Below are 23,994 nucleotides of genomic sequence, written 5' to 3'. Positions count from 1 at the left end.
TCCAGAAGGAAGGCAGGGAACAGGCCTCCCCTCTCTCCCTTGTTACTAGTCCACACAAACCTTGATTACCACATGCTGTCAAGCCCTCACAAATACCATGTCCACATATCCTCAGCTTCACGGCACACTAGTGAGCACTCCTACAAGCGCGCGCACACACACACACACACACACACACACACACACACACACACACACACCCTTCCCTGTGTTGAATAAACTCAGACTCTAGACTCTACAGCAGCGGTTCTCAACCTTCCTAACGCTGCAACCCTTTAATACAGTTCCTCATGGTGTGGTGACTCCAATCGGAAAATTATTTTCTTTTTTCTTTTTCTTTCTTTTTTTTTTTTTTTTTTTTGGTTTTTCGAGACAGGGTTTCTCTGTGTAGCTTTGCGCCTTTTCCTGGAACTCACTTGGTAGCCCCTGGCTGGCCTCGAACTCACAGAGACCCGCCTGGCTCTGCCTCCCGAGTGCTGGGATTAAAGGCGTGCGCCACCACCGCCTGGCCGAAAAATTATTTTCGTTGCTCCTTCATAACTGTGATTTTGCTGCTGTTGTGAATCATACTGTAAAATCTGTGTTTTGTGATGGTCTTTGGTGAGCCCTGTGAAAGGGTTGAGTCCCCAAAGAAGTAGTGACCCACAGGTTGAGAATAATTGCTGTGGACTCTAAATGTAGGGGAAGGGAGGGAAGAGGAAGGAAGGCTGGTGTTTGTCTTGGTGGCAGGCATTACAGAAGGCTACCTGACTTCAAGTAGAAAGGCTGTCCATCTGTCCATCTGTCCATGTGACCATCCACCCATCCATCCATCCACCCAGACTTGATAGGTTTTCTTTTCTCCTTTTCATATTTTTAAGATTAGGGTCTCACTATGTAGCTCTGGCTGTCCTGGAACTCATTCTGTAGCCCAGGCCGCCCTCCAACTCACAGAGATCCACCTGCCTCTGCCTCCCGAGGGCTGGGATTGAAGTCATGTGCCATTATGCCCAGCTATTGACAGGTTTTCTTAAATCCTGGAAAAGAGAAAAGCTTTGGAGTGCCTGGTGAAGACCTGGGGTGTCTGGCTGGGGCTGCTGCTTTAGTGAGCAAAGCCAGCTTGGGGGGTGCAGCAGGGATAGGCTAGTTAAGTAGCACCAAGTCCAGTTCTCCCTGGAAGAGACTCTCATCTGTGGTCCTTCCCAAGCGACAGAAAACACCAACTGCTTCCAAGCCAATCCAATTTCCTTCCTCCATGGCTGGAAGAGGATTTCCTTGCCCTCCTGCTCCAACTTCCTGCTGGGTCTCAGTCTGGCTAGACCTCTTTACCCTTCCAGCAGAATTCATATCAAAGCCTCCGCCCCCCCAGGGGTCATTAGGAGGCATTTATTTCTTTCTACATATTCTTGGAGGGCAGGAGGGAGGACAACCTAATTCGCAATGCAAATTGCTTGGCTGTAATTTCAACTCTCCCTCCCTTCTCACGGGGAGATTTTTGCAGGTCATTAAAAATATATGATTGCCTCCAAAATAGCCCTGACAGCTGCTCCGCTGTGCTGGGCCAGGTGTTGGTGTTGAAGGCCACTGAACGGTGTAGGGTGGATGTAGGGGGAAAATGGTGCTAAGCCCTCTCTGCCTCATGTGGCGGCATCTGGGCTCCAGATCATGAAGCTGGTGGCCTGGCTCAGGCCAGTCTGGGACTCACCCTCATCTGTCTTCTGACCGTTCTGCCTTCTGTTGGTATGGGATGGAGGGGGAGTGTTTTCATCTCTGAGCCCATGGATGGGGATGAACCAGGGGCTGGACATAAAAGTGGCTGGCACAGAATCGGTGGGTAGCTTGCTGTGTAGACTAGGCATTCCCTACCAGGCTTGCTACCATGGCTCAATAACACAGCATCTTTCTTTATCCACTGCCCTTCTTCAATCTTGGATACTGGAATCCATCTAGACAAGGAAGAACTGCTTAGGTCTTTTGGTCATGGTAAGTACCTCATGTGGTCTTTTCTTTCCCATGCTGCTGCAGGGAAGAAACTCCAGAAATGTCCAGGCCTTTACCCTAAACTTGACTGATTCTGTAGATATCAGTGTACTAGGAAGAGGAGCAGGGCTTCTGTCTTAGTCACTGTTCTATCGCTGTGACAAAACACCATGACCAAGGCAATTTATAAAAGAAAGCGTTTCATTTGGGGGACTCACAGTTCCAGAACGTTAGTCCATGACCATCACGGCAGGAAACACGGCAGCAGCCATCTGGGCATGGTTTGGGAGCTTACATTTGATCCACTAGCATGGGGTGGGGGAGAGAGAGAGAGAGAGAGAGAGAGAGAGAGAGAGAGAGAGAGAGAGAGAGAGAGAGAAAGAGAGAGAGAGAGAATGAGGGGCATGCTCACTGGGAAGAGGAGAAGAGGAGCAGGGCTTCTGTCTTAGTCACTGTTCTATTTCTGTGACTTTTAAAACCTCAAAGACAGCCCCCAGTGACATACCTTTTTTTAGCAAAGCCATACCTCCTAATCCTTCCTAAACAGTTCCACCAACTGGGCACTAAGCATTCAAATATATGAGCCTATAGAGGCTATTCTCGTTCAAACCACCTCAGACCTTATGGATGAGAGCACTGGTCAAAGCCAGTAGCAACAAAGAAGGGATTCTAGAAAGGAAACTGCTCCTTCTTGAGTCTGAGGAATGACATTTGGATTCTCCTGGGAGGATGCTTTAAGCCTAGGTCAGCAAAGTTCCAGGATGCCGCAGCCTGAGCATCAGGGATGCGGGGCTCTGCTTCTATAATGAGCCGGCAACAGTGGCCGAGCACAGATTGCCCTGTGCAACTGGAGGGTGGAAGACATTTTGAAGGGTTAACATTAGCTTTTTATTTTATTTTAATTTTGATTTTTGGTGTAATAAGGTTAAACCCAGACCTTATCCACATTAAAGCAATCCATCTCCCAGGCCTAGTTCAGATTTTAAAGGTGTATCTATGTGTGCTGGCTAGTTTTATGTCAACTTGACACAAGCTAAAGTCACCTGAGAGGAGGGAACCTCAATTCAGAAAATGCTTTCATAAGATGGGGCTGTAGGCAAACCTGTAAGGCATTTTCTCAATTAACGATTAATGATGTCATCCTTGGGCTGGTGGTCCTGGGTTCCATAAAAAAGTAGATTGAGCAAGCCATGATGAGTAAACCAGTAAGCAGCATGCCTCCATGGCCTCTGCATCGGCTCCTGCCTCCAGGCTCCTGCCCTGTTTGCATTCTTGTCCTGACTTCCTTTGATGATGAACAGTGATGGGGACGTGTAAGACAAATCCTTTCTTCCAACTTGCTTTTTGGTCATGGTATTTCAGCACAGCATTAGAAGCTAGGGTATTATATATGGGGGAAAAAAGGTTGGTAGTTCTTAAAAATGTCAAACATGGAACTTTCACGAGTCATTTATATATCTATACCAAGAGTTAGAAACAAGGCCTCATGAAGACTTGTCCATAAATGTCCATAGCAGATTATTTGGTAGCCCCAAATTGAAAAACCGCATGCATGTCCATCAAAGGATGAATGAAGATAGCATTCTCATTCTCATACTTATAGATATTGTTCAGCCACAAAATGAAATGACAAACTAGAAGACAGACAAAATAAAGTTTGAAAGCCTTATATGGCCTGAAAGGCACGTAACAAGGACCACACATTACATAATTCTGTTTAGAAGCAATGTCCAGAATAAGCAAAGCACTCAGAAAGATTAGTGGTTGCAAAGGGTAAAGGAGCTGGGGAGGAAAGAGAGGCTACTGGTAATGGGTAGCCCTTTCTGTGGGGGCAATAAATCCTAAAATGTGTTGCTCTGGTGCGACATATTGTATGTGAACTGTATGAACACATTAAAAACCACTGAACTGGGGGCTGGGCATGTAGCTCAGTTGGTAGAGTGTTTGTCCAGCATGTACAGAGTCCTGGGTTCACAGTCCAGCATCAAATAAACTGGCGAGGGGAGGTGGGGTGTGTATGTAATCCCAGCATATGGAAGTGGAGGTAGGAGCATCTGAAGTTCAAGATAATCTTTGGCTCGATAGCAAGTTTGAAGCCAGCTTGGGCCTCGTGACACTTCTTGCAAAAACAAACGGACCCTAAAAGCCCTGCGAATCGCATACTCTTAATCAGGCACCCTCTATGGCCTATCAGCTTTATCTTAAAACAAACGACAGAACGGAAAGGAAAGAGATGGATAACGCAACAAACCCATGCTGTTTTCTCCCTAACACCTTGCTGAGCCTTGTCACTTTTCCATGCATGGGTCCCAGATCCTGACCACAGAGCCAGGGGCCACTCACTCGCTGGCCTGAGAAGGAAGTGGGTTTGGAGTAGGCAGAGGAGGACAGAATTGGGAAATCTACACCTTCCCTTGACACCCAAGAGATGTGCATTCTGAAAATATAATGATCACATTCACAAAAGGTTTCAACGAGTCTCTGGCTGACAGAGGCAGTCCTCACCTTTGAGGTGGATGTCATGAGCTTGTCAGCTTAAACAAATGATATCTTGTGCAACCAGAGATCAGAAGGGACGGTGAGGCAGGATTCCAATCTTTAGCAAGTGCATTCATCACCAACTCCAGTGTCTCACACACGCATGTGCGCGCGCGCACACACAACCCTACTTGCACTCAGTTTTGTTCGGACAGTTTCCTGAAGAGATCCAGGTGTTCTCCTCCACAGAAGGGGCGTGGAAACTTAGGAACTTGGGAAGAGAGGTCCTGGCTCACCATCTCCCTTAGCTGCTCCTCCAGTCCCTCTTTCTACCCTATACTTCAGACCTTCAACTTTTTGTAGTTCTAGAACCTTCTATACTATTCATGGAAAGAGTTTTCCTGCTTCTCTGTCCCGCGACTGCTTGTTTATCTTCCAGAAGAAACTCTCCTAGCCTCGTCTTTCCCCAGAGACGTTTGTCCTCCGTCACCTTCTCCAAGCTGAGGGATAGCATGTGACTGTCCCTTGGGGAGTGAACAAGCACAGGCCACTTGGACTTTGAGCTCCCAGTGGGGGAACCAGAGTTTCCTTACTGAGATCATGGGAGCACTCAAGTGACCATGGGAAGGAAGGAAGGAAAGAGAAACAGAAGGGAAAGAGCTTTTTAAAAAATGTACTATCTCTCTGTGGTGTGTGTGTGTTGTACGTGTATGTGTGTGTGTATATGTGATGTGTGTGTGTGTGTGCTGTGTGTGTATATGTGTGGAGGGTGCGTGTGTTTGTGTGTGGTGTGTTTGTGTGTGCGGTGTTTGCTTGTGTGTTGTGTGTGAATATGAGTGTATATATATATATGTGTGTGGTGTGTGTGAGAGTGTGTGTGTGTGTGAATGTATATGTGTATAGGGTCTGTGTGTGTGTGTGTATGTGTGTGGAGGGTGTGTGTGTGAGAACGTGAGTCGGGGGTGCAGGGGTTGATGTTGGGTGTTTTCCTGTATTGCCCCCCACATTATTTTTTGAGGCTGGGGTCTCTCTCTGCACCCGAAGCTCATTGATTCTGCTAGCCCGGCTGGACGGTGAGCTCACTGGACCCAGCCCTGCTAGGGTCACAGTGGAGTATTGACAGCCGGGTTTTCATGTTCGGGAGTCAACCCAAGTCTTCCCGCTTGTGCGGTAAGGACTTTCTCACTGAACCATCTCCCCATCCCCCCAGCCCCTTGGGTGCCATTTCTTACTTTTATACAATAACACTGAAAAAGAAATAAGAGGAATGGGTTACATGAGGCATCATTTCTATGCTTCTGTTGTTGTTAGTGTGTAGGTTGCTTGTTACTAAGCCAGACAAGGAAAAGCTCAGGCACATTTTACGTGCTAAATAGATTCAAAGAGATCTGAAGACATTGAAAAATATAGCTGTAGACTAGACATGGTGGTGCCTGCCTATGGTCCTAGTTACTGAGAAGTCTGAGGTCAGCCTAGGCAACACAGCAAGATTCTGATATATTTGCTATGGTAAAATACAATAACAAATCTTTACCATTTTTACCACTTTCAGGTCATTGCTTTTAAATACATTGACAATATATCTATTAATGGCTATCTTGTATAGGCAACATTCATTTCTTTCCTAATAGAAAAGTCATTTTTCTCCACCTAGAATGAGTCCAGTTCTTACTGTTTCTAGAAAATGGGGTTTGATTGATCTACAGTCCGAGTCTAGATCTCTCTTTCCTCAGATGGAAAACACACACTCCAAGCCATTCCCTTCAGAGCAGGAAGGGCTACCACTACCTTTCTCTTTGGTCCAAAACTATCCTGCTCAAGACTGACTGTACCAATGCACAAAGTCTGTGGACTTCAGAGAGTTCATCACATGGGTGCTGGTGATGTGGAGATATGGCAGATGGGACTGGCCCTCTATATTAGTGAGCATTCACTAAACATCTATAATCATTAACCAGTTACCCTGGTGGAGCAAGTCCCGTAGGTGTAGATGAAAACTGTTTGAACAAGAGAGGATAGAAATTGACCTTCTGACTAGGTTACTCTACTCTTTGCAGAACCGGTCAATACGACACAGAAGCAAAACCTCTGCATGGCTTCCCGTTCCATCTCTGTCACAAGGCAGCTGTGTGGCCTTGGCTGCTAGGGCACCTGTTTCCTTGGCAGTTTTATAGCTGGCGTCAATCAGGAGCTCAAATAGGTATCAGATGTGCTACCACTGCTGCTCTCCCATCGTCTCAGCAGACATTGCTAATCAATCCTAGTTCTTTTCCTAAGCCAATCTAGAGCTGTATAATTATAAGTACCAACATTTGAGCTGATGATCTTGTGAGCCTCTACCAGTTGCCATGCCTAGATTATAAGGCTTTTACTATTTCTTCCAGGGCTAACACAACAATTTCAAGTATTGTAGCCATTTATTTGTTTTAGAAACTACTATCAACAGACCTCATAAAACTGTGCTCTTCCATCCCAGGGATCCCAAAGAAGTCCTCTCCTTAAAACACTCCTACAAGACAGGAAAATAAGTATTATATTCCAATACTCCAGCGGGTGAGTCTGCCTGAAACAGAGGGTTTGGCCTGGCTACTCTAAGTGCCAATCAAGACTAACAGCTGTGGCCACTGTTGTGACCACTTCCTGGTTCTTTCCTCAGGAGGAAGAGGCAAGTCTTTATATGTCAAAGGGAATTAATATGGTGTGAATTTGGGATGAAAATTAATAGGATCCCTGCACACTCCCATGAGAATATAAAATGGTGCCATGGCTTGAAAAACAGACTGGCAGCTCCTCCTCAAATGTTAGACATAGGCATTTTTATATGACCAGGGAGTCCATTCTTAGGTATTTTCTACCGAAGAGAAATGAAGGCATACATTCACCAAAACACTTGTACAGTGTTCCTAAGAGTCTTATTCATACTAGCCCTGAAGCAGAAGGAACCTGGAAATTCAACAGCTGATCAACAGATAAAGATTGTAGCCAGGGGTGATGGCATATGCCTGTAATCTTAGCACTGGGAGGTTAAGGCAGGGGGATGGTCAACTCCAGACCAGCGGGCACTACATAGCAGGACCCTGTCTCACAAATCAAATAAAAAGAGGTGCATCCACATGATAGAATAATATTCAGCCCCAGGAAGGGATAAAGTATTGTACCTTCTACAACATGGATCACCCTTGAAAATGCACTAAATGAAGGAATCCAGACGCAAAAGACCACACGTTGTGATAGTTCACAACTATAAAATGTCCAGGCAAATCTGTGAAGACAAAGTAGACTAGTGGTTAGATCGGACTAAAAGGTATAGAAGAGGGGTCGTTGATAAAAATATTCTGAAATATGTGAGGTAAACCAGAACAACTCTCTGTGTGTGTGTGTGTGTGTAGTACTGGAACTGAACCTAGAGCTATGCGTATACTGGATAAGTACTCTACCACCAAGCTAACTACCTCCCAGATGTTATTTTAAAAAGATATTTTCAATCTCGGATTAGTTGAATGCACTGATACTGATCTGCAGACATGGGGACCATTTAAGTATCTGTACATCTAAATATGAATACATAGCCTTTGCATGATTTTAGACTGATGTATTTAAAAAGACTTATACTTATTAATACTGAGATAAAATCACGTAAAACAGCAACATCCAAACTCTTTTCCCAGCAGCTTTAGAGGGCCCTTTCTCTTTTTCTTCTTTTGAGATAGGCTCTGATATGCAGCTGGGCGCAGCTCGGGCTGCTCTGGAACTCACAGTCCTCTGGCCTCAGCCTCCTGAGTGGTAGAATCACCCGCTACTTCTTGTTGGGTCTTAGTCTGTGTTACTGTTCCTTTCTCACTCTAACCCCTTGTTGGAGGACCAGCCATGGAACTGAGCCCAGATCCCAGTAAGCACAGCTCAGTGTCTCTCAGGTAAGGCTGAAGACAATTAATATTCAAGGGGTTCAAGGGAAAGCCCCAAGCTGCTGGGCCCATCAGTGCCAGACCTCCCCCAGTTAGTCTCTGGATCATGTCGTCAGCAGAGGAGGTGACCAGAAACACCTGGAGGATTGCTGTGAGAGACCAAAGGGCGGCTCCACGTTGGCCACAGCTGACTTGATGCTTATGTCTATTAGGAACGAATAGAAACCACCCCTGGTCCCCTTTTGAGAATATTAGAACGCGCTAGAAGAAGCATTCTAGCAGAGCGCCATTGCCTCCTTCTGTTCCTGGGCTTGAAACCTTGCACACAGCAGGCTGTGGGTTGCTGGCGAACCAGCCTTCTGTGTATACACAGAATAAGTGATGGCCCCATAAAACATGGATTTCTTTAATCTACTGAGGGAGCACCACCAACAAGACACCACGAGGGCACAGCTGTGTTTACTCCAGGTCACCCAGTGTTCTTTATAATAAATGCCTTTGCTTTTGCACTTTGGATATGAAGTATGTTCCCCCAGAACCAGACGCTGTTAATGGGCCCGCACGGCTATGAACACACCAGCCGGTCCAAGATTTTATAGCATCCATCACAGGACACCAGGATCCTTATTAAAGAGGAGAACTTTAACAGCATTTCCCAGAGCACCGTAGTTTTTTGGAGTCAGCCCACAGGGAGAAGGCTATGGTAAAAGATATTGCACTGTAGGCAGTTAGTTGGGGTTTGAGGACATGGCTGAAAGAGAAAAGTCATCAAATGGTATTTATTACGTGCTGTCCCGGGTTGACACAGGGCTAGGAGCTATCCAAGGAAAGTTAGAACACTTGACACGTTCCCCCTTAAGAGCTTCTATTTGGAAAGAGAATACTGAGGCATAAGGAAAAATTATGACTCACTTCTCCATGTGCAATATGGAGTAAAAATGTAATTAACTTTGATTTACAGTACGCAGTGCAAGCCCTGATCTTCTCAAACACCTCCCCACCCCCACCCCCGGGCACCAGAAGTTCTCTTTCACTTCAACCCTTGTGTAACATCTTATCAACTCGTCTCGGGCCCCTTTTTCCTATTTAGGAAGTTGAGTTTACCAAATATAATCTTATCTCTCTTTCAGGGCTGCAAATCTTGCCGCGTCCAACTGATGTTTGAAGCTGGCCCATGCGCTTGCTCTGTAGTGAACTGCAGAGTCAACGGGCCGGCTTTGATGTTGAAACCTGCCCCTGCCTCTTCGCTAGCTGGGTGGCCCAGGACAAACTGCTCCACCAGTCGGAGCTTCGTGAGAGCCCTAGTGAACTCATCTGTGAAATGGAACAAGCAGCAGTCATGGAGCAGATGACCGCTGTTATCTTCATATCTAGACAGAAGGCGAGCACAGCATAACATGCCAGGACATATCCTAGAAATATCAGTGGCTTGCAGCAAATGCTTTAGTTCCCATGCATCTCCCCTGCTCACAGCTGACCCATCCATCCCCCTGCAGCTGGGTATAGCAAGTGCTGATAGCTCACAGCTGTGCTACCCCTGAGCGTTGCTCTCAGCCACCAGGACTGGCCTCATCGGAGGTTATGCCCTCCCCAAACTGGCCAAGGAGAGGCAACCCTTTTTCTTGCTTTGGGGCAGCTAGGAGGAAACTATGCCAGCTCCAGCCTCAGATGACACGGCTCTGCGGGCTGAGGTCCCCCTCTGTCAGGTTCAACATTCCTTACCAGACATCTCTTTCCAGTCAGCCTGTGGTCTCAGCCTGCTGGGTCAGAGTCTAGTTTAGAATCCAATTTAAGCTGTTACTTCAAAGTAAAGTGCCGATTTAAGTTTTTCTTGACATTTGATCATTTCTCCAGCAAGTGATAGGCATAAAAACCGTCAGTGAGGGGCTGGAGAGATGGCTCAGTGGTTCAGAGTGGGCACTGCTCTTCTAGAAGATCCAGGTTCAGTTCCCAGCACCCATGTCAAGCAGCTCACAACCACCTGTAACTGCAACTCGAGGTGATCCAATAACCAATTTCTGGCCTTTGGGCCACCTCCACACAGGTGACTTATACTCATTCTGACTCATAAGTAAAAAGAAAATACTTTAACCATGCCTGTGGATATCCTTTTCTGGTTGTTTAGAACCATTACTAATTTCTGTTTGCTGCTATAGCAATTTACCAGAAATTTAATGGATCAAAACAATATATGTATTTACCATATTATCATTCTGAAGTATGAGAGTAGGCCTCACTGAGCTAAAACCGAGGACTCTTCCCTGTGTTCTGAGGGTTGGAGGGGAACCTGTTTCCTTACCGTCTCTGGCATCTAATGTACCCCACATCCCATGACTCTTGGCCACCCTCCTCCATCCTCACAGACGGCAACAGCAGGGCCCATTTTCCCTGATGCCTGCCTCGTCCGCTCCCTGTGAACACTTCAAAGGACAGTGATAACAGGCCCACGTGGGTAGCCTTCGATTCTCCCTCCTTTTGATGTCAGTTGATTCGCAATCATAATTCTGTCTGTAACCTTCTTACAAATGGGTCGGTTTTTATTTTTGTACACGGATGTTTTTGCTTGCACGTATGCATGTGTGAGGGTGTCAGATCCCCTGGAGCTGGAGTTACAGACCGTTGTGAGCTGCCGTGTGGGTGCTGGGAATTGAATCTGGGTCCTCTGGAAGAGCAGCCAGTGCTCTTAACTGCTGAGCCATCTCTCCAGTCCCCTCTGTCTGTAATCTCAACTAATTGCTCCTGGTCAAATAATGTAACATAGCCACAGATGTCTAGGGTGAGGATGTGGGCCTCTTTGGGGTCCATTACCTTTCACACTAAGGGGAATCTAAATATTTAATCAATAAGACACAAAACCAAGTGACAACAGCCAAGGAAACAAAAGTGACAGGAAGTGAAGTAAACGCAAAAAGCAGGAGCATGCTCTGGGTAAAGAATCAAGGAGGCCCTTATAGAGGCCTAAACCCAGTGAAAATGTCAATAGGCTAGGCCAGCCAACACTCGGCCTAAGTCATTGTGTGTTAAGAGCTGAGATTTTGAAATAGTGGTTATGTGTGTCTGACATTAAACTGATGAACATGGGGCTGGAGATGTAGCTCTGTGGGTAGAATGCTCGCCTAGCACGCAGGAAATCCTGGGTTTGATACCTAGAACTTTATGAATCTCAATCACCTGTAGTAGCACACGCTTGAAATCCCAGCACTCAGGAGGTAGAGGCAGCAGGACCAGGAGATCAAGGCCAGTGTTGGCTACAGTTCTAGGCCAGCCTGGGCTACATGAAACCATTGTTTCAAAAATAGATAGATAGATGGATGTCTGGCCCCACTAGAAATACATGGAAGAGCTGACAACTTTTGTAAGAAGTTGTCCAGCATTGTCTGGGCTAGGATGTCACACCAGGACTCTGGCAAGTGAGAGGCATTTTATCAAGCTCAGAGTGGGTGCGTGAAGGAGAGATGGATGAGTTCTTATGAGAAATGCTGCAGCTAACGCTTAATAGTCTTCTCTCAGAGCCCCAAAGAACTTTTATTTCCAGCTTGGGTTCAGCATCGGGGAACAGAGTTAGGACAGTGTATATGATGGGAGGCATCTCTGTTCAGGTGGATCCCTTCCCTCAGGGGAGCTTCTTGCTCATGGTTGTTTCATTAATTGATTAATTTATTTTTGTAGTATTGGGGATTGAACCTAGAGTCTTGCTCATGGCTAGGCCAACATTCTACCACTGAGCTACATCTCTGGCCCTCTCACTCATGTTTATAGTACCGAATAAAAGTTCAAAAGTGCAGGCCAGCCACACTTCCAAAGGACATGGTGACCTCATCAATCCCCTTGCCTCAGCAGAACGGAGTGTCGGAGGCACCGGGGAAGTTCCTCGGGAATCTACGAGGACACCGAAGGTATGTTTTAAATAAACATACCAGACGGCGTGCATCCCACATGAGCCTCCCTTCAAAGCAGTCTCCTCGGAAGACGAATCACTTAGGCCCGAGATGCTGTTAAAAAGCCCCTGGTTGCTCTCCTTCTAGACACTGCAGTGAATTCTTCGGCGTGTCCCGATGAGAGCACACATCTACCCTTTGAAGGTGGATTTGATTTTTAACAGCAGCCAAAATTCATTCAGATCAAAGCCTGGGAACTAAGATGTACAATCAAGTTGAGGAACACCACTTTGGAGTAAAGGATGAAGATGGAAAAATTAGACTAGTTTTTGTAGGTTTGCATATGCTGTGGGTCTAAAGAGTGGGGTCAACGGAGGCTTTGCTAGGACAACTTGGTGGGTTTCGAAGCAATTTCTTTACAAGACAATATACTCGTGCAAGTAACGAGTTTTTAGAATCTATTTCTTTTCAAAAGCTGTTCTCTCAACGGGGCTCTATGTCATAGCGTTTGGAAACGTAAGCTCTGGAGTCAGCCCTGGAATCTGCATCTCCAAGCAAGTCGCCCAGACGGGCTGAGTGTCCCCGTCGCGATGTGAAAAGGAGGATTGTAGCGTCAACCACATCACAGGACAGCTGCCTGTAATACATAAAGTCACCCGTGTAAAGCAGAAGGCCACATGTGTAAAGGACGTGACATGTAGAAAGTGCTCAGTAAGTAGTGGTTACTGTTGTCCCTCCTTGTCATACTGTGTACTCACAAGCACACACACACACACACACACACACACACACACACACACACACACACACCCCTATCCAGAATATTGATTATATTTGTGATCTGTGTCGTAGTCCTAATAACGATTGTTGACTGAATCCCCTCGGTGGGTGGGCTCCTCTCAAGTCTCACTGTAACCCTGTAGAAGAAGGTACTGTTATTGGGCCCATTTATACAGGTGAGGAAGTTTAGGACTAAACCATCCAAAGGCATCCGACCAAGAAGCTATTGAGTCTTCTGTTGGTGTCTTAGTCCTTTCCACACAGTGGCTCTGGATGTCACGTTCGTACTCTTCTGCAGAACGAAGGCTTCCAGTGTAGACAGTGGAGCCCCACAGGCTTCATTTGTCTGTGACTCCTGCTCCTGTCTAATGTGGCCCAGGGAGCTGAAGATGGCGAGCCACATGCAGCACAGAACGGATCCTCGGGCCCAGTTGAAATCAAACGAGATTGAAAGCCTCGAGTAACACATGGAGCACGCCACATGGTTTTGGTCACCTACCACCTCCTCATGAGGCACACACACCGTATGGGTGCTGGGAGATAGCGTTCCAGGCTGTTCTGAAAGCCTTTGGTGATAACCTAAGTATGAAGCACAGTCTCCCTGATAGTGGAGAGTTCTCCTGAAAGCAGGCAAAGTGTTTCTATCAGATTGGGGCTAAATTCCAGCAGGAGTGGAGGAGGTGACAGATAAGACCACTTTATGTTGTTCCTCAGCCTACAAGTTGACACTATGATCATGCACTTTTCCTAACACACGTTCCCGGAGAGTGCCTTGTTATCTGAGGCTGGGGGTTGCCTGCTGACCTCCATGCTAACCTGGGACCTTCTCCACCATAGTGCTTTCCCCATTGCCATGTGGGAAAAGGATTTGTAGTTTGGTGTTTGGCTGGTCTGGAGTCTTCATTCACTCATTTTCTTTTCTATCTGTCCCCAGGGTGACCTAGTGTTCCCAGGGTGACCTAGTTCTGGGCTGCTCTGGAAGTAGCCTTCAGACCTCCTGGGAATGACTCAGCCCTCCGGGATCTATCTATTGAGGACATTGGATTTTGAAGAGATTTATTTACATGGGTACATCAGCGACATGCTTTCATTTGTCCTTTGCTAATGTTGCGATAACACCTGTTGATGGCCACCTCTCTGCCTTCTGCCTGCCTCAGGAAGGGGCAGAGCTTCAGAAATTTCAATGCATCTTAGATGCAAGGTGCATAAGGAATTACATAATCGGGAATTGGCGGTATTCCCTGGTGTCTCCAGGATCGTTCCCCCTGAATTTGTCTCAGTCAACTTCCCACTTCCCATCATGTGAAAATCCAGGTGCTCCCTGGTTGTGTCACCGCCCGTTACATCATTCTCAGGGCCACGTTTTACAGACCCAGAGTTGTGGCTTTGTGAGTACCAGTCTAACGAAGAAATAGTAAACTATAGCTACATATGCAGTTCAAGGCTAGCCCGTGCTACACAAGACCTTTGCTCAAAAGAAAGAAAGAAAGAAAGAAAGAAAGAAAGAAAGAAAGAAAGAAAGAAAGAAAGAAAGAAAGAAAGAAAGAAAGAAAGAAAGCAGGGCTGGGGATGTTGCTTGATTGGTAGAATGCTTGCTTAGCTTGCACAAAGCCCTGGGTTCAATCCCCAGCATGCATCAACGAGTAGTAAATACCAGTTCCAGTTCGAGACCAGCCTGGGATATGTGAGACATTATCTCAAAGAACAAAATGAAAATCAAAGAAATTTTAAAATAGGGGCTGGAGAGATGGCTCAGTGGTTCAGAGCATTTGTTGCTCTTGCAGAGAACCCAGGCTCGATTCCCAGCCCCCACACGATGGCTCACAACCATTCCCTAGCTCAGTTCCAGGAGATCTGATGCCCTCTTCTGACCTTCCTGGGCATGTACACAGTACACGTAGATATACATTCAGGCAAAACACTAATACACATAAAATAAATTATCCAAAAATTTTAAATTCAGGTAAGTCTGAATAATAACTCTGTCTACAGACACTGGTGTTTTTGAGACAGAGTCCACTGCGTAGCACAGGTTGGCTTGAGACTTACTGTCCTCTTTCCTTTGATTCCTGAAGTGCTGGGATGCACTTCCACATTGGATCAGAACTTTTTTTCATTAACTGTTAAAAATGAGATAATCTTTCCTAGCTCACTTCCTCACCAGTACGTGAGACTCTCTAAAGAATGTCTCTAAGGCTCTACCCAACTGCCAATGGGTAGGATTCCTAAGAGTGCCAAATGCATGAGTCTTTTATTGCCCCCAAACCACTAGCCTCTATCCTAACCCAGATTTCTTTCTTTCTTTCTTTCATCAACATAATAAATGCTTGTTGAATGAGTGACTGAATTCACTAATGAATGCCTACTGTGTCCCACCAGGGAACTCCTTTGAGGAGTTGACAATCTGGAAGAGGAGAAGGACACATAAACAGAAGCGCCATTCAGTTTAACTTTCTTCTCATTCACTTTTACTTATTATTATAATTAAAATTGGATTTGCTCAGTGCTAGTCCATCTCGGGCAAGCTGCTGGTTGCTGTAGAAAGAGTCTGCACAGGTACCTTGTAGAGCAGCTCTCACCTACCCAGTAATAAAGCTTAGAAAAAGGCCAGCGGAGACAGGACCCATGTCAGTCGCTTGTGCAGATAAGTCTCCTTAGATGGGACTTTCCCACTCTGGGCTACCTGACTCTAACCGTAACTCAAAGTTCATTTGCTTAACGAGTCAGACCTTCAGGATTACTCTCCCTCAAGCCAGGCATTGTCTGGCAGACTGGACTATAGTTTGGGATTACATAGTACCTTTTGTTAGGAACTTCATTCTGATGTGTTTAATCAGTAAAAGGCTATAATGATGTCTTTTTAGCCACTGCAGTATATTACATATAAAAAACATACTGTACATTATTTATACCGACATGCCCCGCCCCCACCACTGACTATTGTTGAGTATACTTAGGTCAGAATGTTTAAACTGCCCCTTCCCCAGCTCTTCCATTGATCTCCACACACTGACTTTTATGTTATTTTTTTAACATTTTTTTTTAAATTAAATCTTTGGGAATTTCACAGCATGCACTCCAATCCCACTCATTTCCCAGTTCCTCCATATCCACCCTCCACCCTTGTAGCCTCCCTCTGAAAGAAAATAAAAAATAAAAATAAAAATTAGAAAAGTAAAGAAACCAACCAACCAACCAAACAACCAACCACCACCACCACCACCAAAACCAAAAGAACATCTAGTCAACAACCTGCTCACAACCTTCTACGCATGAACCATTCCACTGCTGTGTCTTTCCAGTCTCTCCACCACATATTTGTTAGTGTTGTGTCCGTATGCAGCATGTGTACGTATACATTGTATACACACGTATACATTGTCTTAGTCAGGGTTTCTATTGCTGTGAAGAGACACCACAACCACAGCAACTCTTATAAGGAAAACATTTAATTGGGGTGGCTCGATTATAGTTCAGAGGTTCAGTCCATTATCATCATGGTGGGACATGATTGTGTGCAGGCAGACATGGTGCTGGAGAAGTAGCCGAGAGTTCTACATCTTGCAGCCAACAGGAAGTGGTCTCAGTCACTGGGCGGTATCTTGAGCATGTATGAGTCCTCAAAGCCCACCTCCACAATGACATCTACTCCAACAAGGCCACACCTCCTGAGATTATGGGGGCCAATTACATCCAAACTACCACAGCAGTACACCCTTTTGCCCAAACAGCTTTACTTTAGAATGTTCAATGCAATGAGTCATTAGTCTAGTTCAAGGTCTCTGGCTTCAGCTACACAATCAATACTAGACCTTCATAGGGATGCTTGGATATCCTGCTGTAGCTCTCTGAGTCATGGAGACCCTGCAGCTGTGGTTCCTTGGAACCAAGCCCTTCACACACTCCAGCAACTCATAGATGGGGAAGATGTTGGGGTGGGCCAATTCAGAGCCCACAATCTAGGCCTGGATGGTAGCTGAGCTGGTCAGCCTGCCAGCTCTCCCATGCCCATGCCACCAGCCAGCTTTTCTGCTGGCCAGGCGAGGCACAGGACCAGCTTTCCCGCTTCCCTGTGCCCATGTCTCTCGTGCCAGCCCTCCTGCATCCACATCACCAGGGCCAGCTCTCTCTTGGTGCCCAGGCAAGGGGTGGGGCCAGCTTTCCCAAGTGCAGCAGCTGGCTTCAGGGTACAGTACATCTGGGTACAGTACGTCCAGGGTACATGGACATCTGCATAGCCTTTGGTGGTAACACGGGCCATAGTTATCAACACCAACCCCGCCTGCGGTAGGACCACAGGCCCACACATTACCATGGCTCAGATGGCAGAGCAGGCCTCTCACATCAGGCTGTTCCATGCATGACTTTTAAAAGAAAACAAATTTGTTTCTCTATTGTATCAACCTCTATGTTTTCCTCTTACTGGTGAGAAGAGGTTAAGGCCTGTGCCCAAGCCTCGATTTCCCCAAGGTAAAGCAGGCCACTGAGTGACAGTCAAGGACCCTCTGACAGCTGCATGCCCAGTGTTTACCCTGATTCTATGCCAGTTTTGCCACAAGAGTGCCAGAAGTTGGTAATACTGGGAAAGTTTGGTTTTTTTTGGGGGGGGGGCTGGGTTTAATTTAACTTTTTCAGAGTACATTTCTATCAGATAGTAGTCAGGCCCTATTGTCGGAGATGTCTTAAAGGTATTTCCAAACTTGTTTCTTATTCTTCGCTTGACAAGGGCTGTCACCAGGCCCCATCACTCCTCGGCTAACAGCTACCAATAAACAGAGAATTATTTCCCACCAGCCAACACACTGTTTACTTTCCAGAAAAAATTGCACTTTCCAATCTGACAGCTGATCAAGGGCACCCCGCCGCTGTCAGCAGGGGAAATGTTTAAACACAGAGATGGGAGTTTAAACATTTTCTCATTATCACAGAATAAGGAGAAAAAACACAAATAAATAAATAAGTAAAAAATGGCATCCAGCCTCTCTGGCCCCCTGCCGGGAGCGTAATGAAGCTGTGTCATGTGACCAGAAGGAGTGGGCTTTTATCTCTGGCCTCAGTATCTTACTCAAGTGACACCTGTCACATGACCCAACTTGGGTCTTTTATCTGCCTTCCTCAGGCACCCTTTTGGGGAATTGTCTTTTCCAGAGCCTTGTGGCCCCTAGCAGCCATTGTTGTGGGCACCGCTAGAATCTCTTAGATTCCCCAAATGTGTTTAAACACACTAAATGATAAAACTAAAAGAAAACCCAAAAGAGGTCTGCTGAAGGGAGGGGGAAACCATGGCCGTTCTCATATTTCGTGGGAGTCTGCACGGATTGGAGCCTGTCTGTCGAAAGTAATAGATCTCTGTATTTTCAAACTCAGGTCATCGGTTTTGAATCTGTTTCTTAGAGCAGGAGTTCAGGCAGTGAAAGTCCAGGGTCTGCATCACCACGTCTAGCCAGGCTGCTAGAGTGAACCCAGTCACAGCAGAGCACAGGGTGCTCGCCCTCCCCCCCCCAATCCCACCCCGCACCAGCCTGACTCTGGAGCCTGGGTTTCTTATCGTCTTCCTGCCTTCCTTCCGTGGTCTTTGGCACATTTCCCTCCTCTGTGTTCCTTCCCTTTCTCTTCCCTGGGTCCCCGGAACCACCTGCACCACACTATTAGCGCTCGTGGTTTTTAAAGCACCTACTATGCACCAGGCACCGTTTACAATAACTCCGGGGTGGTAGCTTGCTCACTCACAGGCAGCATCTGAGAGATGCTGTCGTTATTTGCGCTTTCAGGAAGAGGAAATGAGCAGACGTGGTGGCTCACGCCTGTAAGCCCAGGGAAGGTCTAGGCAGGCGTATGACCACAAGCATGAGGCTAGCTAGCCTGTGCTACGCAGTGAGGGCTGTCTCAGAAAACGAACAAACAAACAAACAACAAACAAGAGGAAGTGGAAACAAGAGAGCAAAAAAGCCCTTTGCCCAAGCAGTAAGTGGCAGAGACAGGTCTGAACAAGAGGAACCGGATTCGGATTCTGCATCCAGCTTAGCCTACTGACGTCTTCTTACACTTTCTCTTATTGCATGCATTGGTATTCTGCCTGCAAGTGTGTCTGTGCATCACGCGCATGCCCGGTGCCTTCAGAGCCCAGAAGGGGCTGTCAGATTTCCCTGGGACTAGAGTTATAGACAGTGGTGAGCTGCCATATGACTGCGGGAATCGAACTCCGGACCTCTGGAAGAGCAGCCAGGGCTCTTAACTGCTGAGCCATCTCTCCGGTTCCCATATCAATCTTTGTGTTTGTGTACTTTTTCCTTCGCTCACCTCGTAAGTCACATTTCTTAAGCTTTTCTTGTTTCCTCTATCTTTTTGTTTGAGAGAGGAAAAGAAACAAACAAACAAACCAACCTCCCTATGTAGCCCTGGCTGGCTTAGAACTCTAGATAGACCAGGCTCCATCAGACTCGCAGAGATATGATTGCGTCTGCCTCCTGAGTGCTGGGATTAAAGGTGTGGACCACCACTCCTGGCTCTCTCTAATGCTTCAAACTCTGAATCCTATTTACTTCTTGTACAATCATCTTATGAGCCTGACCATGTACCAGGGACAGTTCTGGGTATTTGATTAGGGGTGAAGTTGAAAACTTAGTAGAGGCCTGGAGCGGTGGCATTGGCACCTATAATCCTAGTGCCTGGTCTCAGCCGAGGCAGGAGGATCATGAGTTTGAGGCCAGTCTGGGCTACAAAGGGAGACCATGTCAAAACAAACAACAACAACAAAACCAGAAAACAGAACAAGACGTGGTAGCAGAGTGCATTCATTGAAGATATTAAGTAGCTGCCAGGAGAAAGAATAGTCTGTCTTTGAAAGTGTGGCCACTAGCAGGTTGTCTGGCTGCCGGTGGTTGGCCTCATACCCATGCACCCATGCACTTGAGGAGAGCGCTGATTGGGCTTCGTGGGTTAAAAAGAGGAAGACATGAAGTTGTGAGGGGGATGTGTTGGGAGGGACCTGGGAGGAGCCGGAAGGGAGACATAGGGAGGGAGTATGTAATTCTGACACACACAGAAGAAATTCTGAAAGAATACCTTTATTTAAGGGCAAAAATATTTTTAAAAAAATCAAGATAAAAAACCAAGGCACTCTTCAAGGTATATTGTCAGTGACTGCCATAAAGGTTCGTGTGGAGTTTGCCTTCTAGAAGGGGAGAGAGGAGCAGGAGTTCTCGCACAAAGTGAATCATAAATTACTGAGCCTGAAGTCAAGTGATGACCTGGGCTAGGAACATGGAGCAGGTTTGGGGGGATTAGTGTGCAGGAGGTTTGCCCGTCACAGAGGTGGCTGCGGGAAGCTTCCCTCAGAAGTGACATCTGCCCAAAGGCTCGACCCAGGCCAGGGAGTTGTCTGAGAGGGTTATTGGGGTAAGGAGCCAGACAAAGCTGGGCTGGGAGAAGCCAGGTTGGTTTACTCCAGCCCCAGATGCTGCCAGCTTCCTTCCGCCTATAAAAGCGCATCATCTCTCATGTGCCAAACAAAATAGGGAACCTCATGGCCCTTGCTCTCTCTGCTGCTACTCCACCTCCTCTGTCCCTTTGGGAGAGAATTTCCGAAAGGGTGTACTTCCGTTTTCTGGCCAACTCTCTTTAACCTGTCATGCTTTTCTGTAAATGGAGGCAGCTCCCTCTAAGTTACCAGGGATCAGTAGCCAACATATCATGGCCTTTCCTACTTCACTCTGGCTTTTCTCTTTTTCTTTTTTTAAAAATACACAACTGGGGCTGGAGAGATGGCTTAGAGGTTAAGAGCCCTGGCTGCTCTTCCAGAGGTCCTGAGTTCAATTCCCAGCCACCACATGGTGGCTCACAACCGTCTGTAATGAGATCTGGTGCCCTCTTCTGGCCTGCAGGCAGAACACTGTATGCATAATAAATAAATAAACCTTTTTAAAAAATACACAATTGGGGAATACATATAAGCACACTCTTTCGAAGTTTTTACATTTTTAACCTTTATTTCATTCCACGTACGTGGGTGTTTTGTCCGTATGATGTCTGTGCACCACGTGTGTACAGTGCCTACGGAGATCAGAGGAGGGTGTCGGATCCCCTGGGACTGGAGCTTCAGACAGTTGTGGGCTGACATTTGGGTGCTGGGAATCGAATCTGTGTCTTCTGAAAGGGCAGCCAGTGCTCTTAGCACACACACAGCCATCCCCCAGTCCCGTTCACTCCGGCTTAACACGGTCACCGCGTGCTTTTCCTGACTTCCATTGCACAGAAGGACTCTAGTTTTTGCCTTTCTTCCCACAATACCTCCTCTCGCTACCAATTTCTGTCAGCTAATGTTTTGACTGTGTTAGTCTATTTTCTGTTGCCATAATAAAACGCCTGGGACTGAGTATGTTATGAAGTAAGAGATTTATTTGCCTCACAGTTATGATGGCTACAGGACTCAAACAACATGGAGGCAGTGTCAGGGGACATCACCCTAGCGGTATTTGTGACAATACATACAGCAGGAAAATGAGAAGGGAATTAAGTGGCAGTGAGCATGGGTGGTGGCCTGCATGGGTGGTGGCTGACTTTGTAACAACTCCTTCCTGAGATAATTAATTTGCTCTGTGAGATCAGCTTTAATCCCTTCTGTGAGGAAACAGTGACCCCAGGCCGAAAGACCATGTGCTAGACCCCACTTTTATTTATTTATTTTTTTTAAAGATGTATTTCATTTATTTGGGGTTGGGAGCATGAGCCACATGAGTGCAGGTGCCGTCAGAGGCCAGAAGAGGGCGCTGCATTCCCCCGGAGCTGGTGTTCCAGGCTGTAGTGAGCCACCCACAGTGGCTGCTGGGAACTGAACTTGAGTCCCCTGGTAGGGCGGCAAGCCCCGCTCTTAACCATTGAGCCCTAGGCCCAGCCTCTTAGATGCCACTTTTTAAAGTTACCGTGACACTGGGGACTAAGTCGAAGCACATGAACCCTTGCGGCACTGGTGGCTTGGTGTTCTCCTTTGCCGATGCTTCTTTCTCCCAGCCTGCCGTGTGTGGGTCTGGTGTGGTTTCTTGTGTGTCTTCTCTCTGGGCATGTTTGGGCTGCCACATTCCGGTGACTTCAAGGACCACCACTATCAGGTGATAACCAGACATGGTGATTCTTTGTTCTTGGAGATTAGGCTGGCAGTTTGATCTGATGGACACGGTACTTCAAACTCAAGACTGGGAAGGAGCTTCTAACTTTCTCTTCCAAACTCACTTGACTCTGAGTGATGCACTAAGCCACCTAGACCCCCAGACTGGAAGCCTTCCAGCTATTCAGCCCTCCCCCATGCACCAACTGGACCCCACAGGCGATTGCTACAGGAGATCTATGCCTTGTCTACCAACAGTAATCCCCTCTTTTCAGTTGAGTCACATGTGATGGAGTTTCACAACCTTTGTCATGATTCTTCAGAATTTGCCCCTCAGGAAAGGCAGGCCCACCTCCGGTCAGAAGGAAACTCTGAACAGTCTGAAACTTCCAATACCCCCTGCATTTCAGGAGAGGTGAGTGGCAATCTGGCCCGTGAGAGGTAAAGAGCAGTACAAGTGAAGCCCGGCATGGTAGCTAATATTTGTAGTCCCAGCATTCAGGAGGCTGAGGCAGGAGGACTGTCATGAGTTCCAGGCTAGCCCAGGCTACAGTGTGAGACCCCTCCCCCTATTTAAAATTTTTAAAATTTAAAATTAAAAAATTTAAATGATATATTTAATGCCATTGGGATCTCTTCCGATGGAAGAGATACCTTCTTGTCCCACTGGGCACAGATGCTCCTGACGTAGCTTGGCAATGCAGTGGACTCTCAGGACAGCGATGGGAACCAGCCTGAGGTCCAAGGTACTAAGGATACAGGGGAGAAGGAAGTGAGTTCCTGTGCTATCGGCCCACTAATTAAATCCCACGTATTGACTTAAAAGTGTTGATTTATTTTATATGTGGGTGGGTAGCGCATGCGTGCTGTGCATGGCATGTGTGTGGAGGTCAGAGGGCAAGCCACAGGAGCTGGTTCTCATAGGAGTCTTAGGGTTGAACTCTGATTGCCAGACTTTCCAGCAAAGGCCTTCAGGCAATGAGCTCCCTTCCCGGCCCCATCCTGGACTTCTATGAGAAATGACACGCTGGTGGGCTAGACGTTGAATTCCGGCTTTCACTTCCTCGGGCAGAAACATCCTCTTCTGTGTGTCTCCTGTGCAGAGCTCTCTTCTCCTCCAACTGCCCGCCTGGCAGATTCTCTCAGGATGAAGTTTATCATCATCTCCTCTGAGCTCTGTCCTCACCGAATCTGACGTGCACTCCATTAACTCTCTATCAGACTGTAGGATGCTCCGGGGAAACATGTATTTTGGAGAGAGAGAGACAGAGAGAGAGACACACACACAGAGACACAGAGACAGAGACAGACAGACAGAGAGACAGACAGAGGGAGAGACACACAGAGAGATTGTTGTACAGGGTCCTTCTTTCATAATCTTCTCTGTATTATTCCAATATTAACATACGTGCTGCCAAAGCAAGTCCCCTTGAGGGGAATGTTAACTACTCTGTGTTTCTAGATCTCAGATGATTGTTGAATGAGTCAATAAGTAGACTTGGATGAATATTTTTACATCTGGTTCGTTTTGGACTCCCACAATACCTTCATGTAATAGCCACTGAAAATACTCACAATATTGATAAGAAACCATTTATTCAACGATGCACACACATCAGGTCTTCTCAGGACACACTGTCCCTCCTAGAGACAGAGAAGAGTTAGAAGTACAAAAATATGAGGCTCGCAGGCTCTGAGGAGATGGACGGAGATAACAATGGCCGGGGTTCGTTTATGAAAGGTGTCAAGAGGATCGAAAAGATGTCAACGTCACCTTCGGGAAACGGCTTCTTGAGCTGTTCGGTTCTAGGGAACCTAATTGCTCGGGAGGATAGGTTTGCTTCTAGAAGGTAAGTGCCATTGCTCTCTCCCAGAGAGCTCACTTTTAAAA

Source organism: Peromyscus californicus, unplaced genomic scaffold, assembly GCF_007827085.1.
Source record: "Peromyscus californicus insignis strain IS unplaced genomic scaffold, ASM782708v3 Scaffold_21__1_contigs__length_65335640, whole genome shotgun sequence".
NCBI classification, from domain to species: domain Eukaryota; kingdom Metazoa; phylum Chordata; class Mammalia; order Rodentia; family Cricetidae; genus Peromyscus; species Peromyscus californicus.
Note: the sequence above shows the minus strand (reverse complement) of the source record.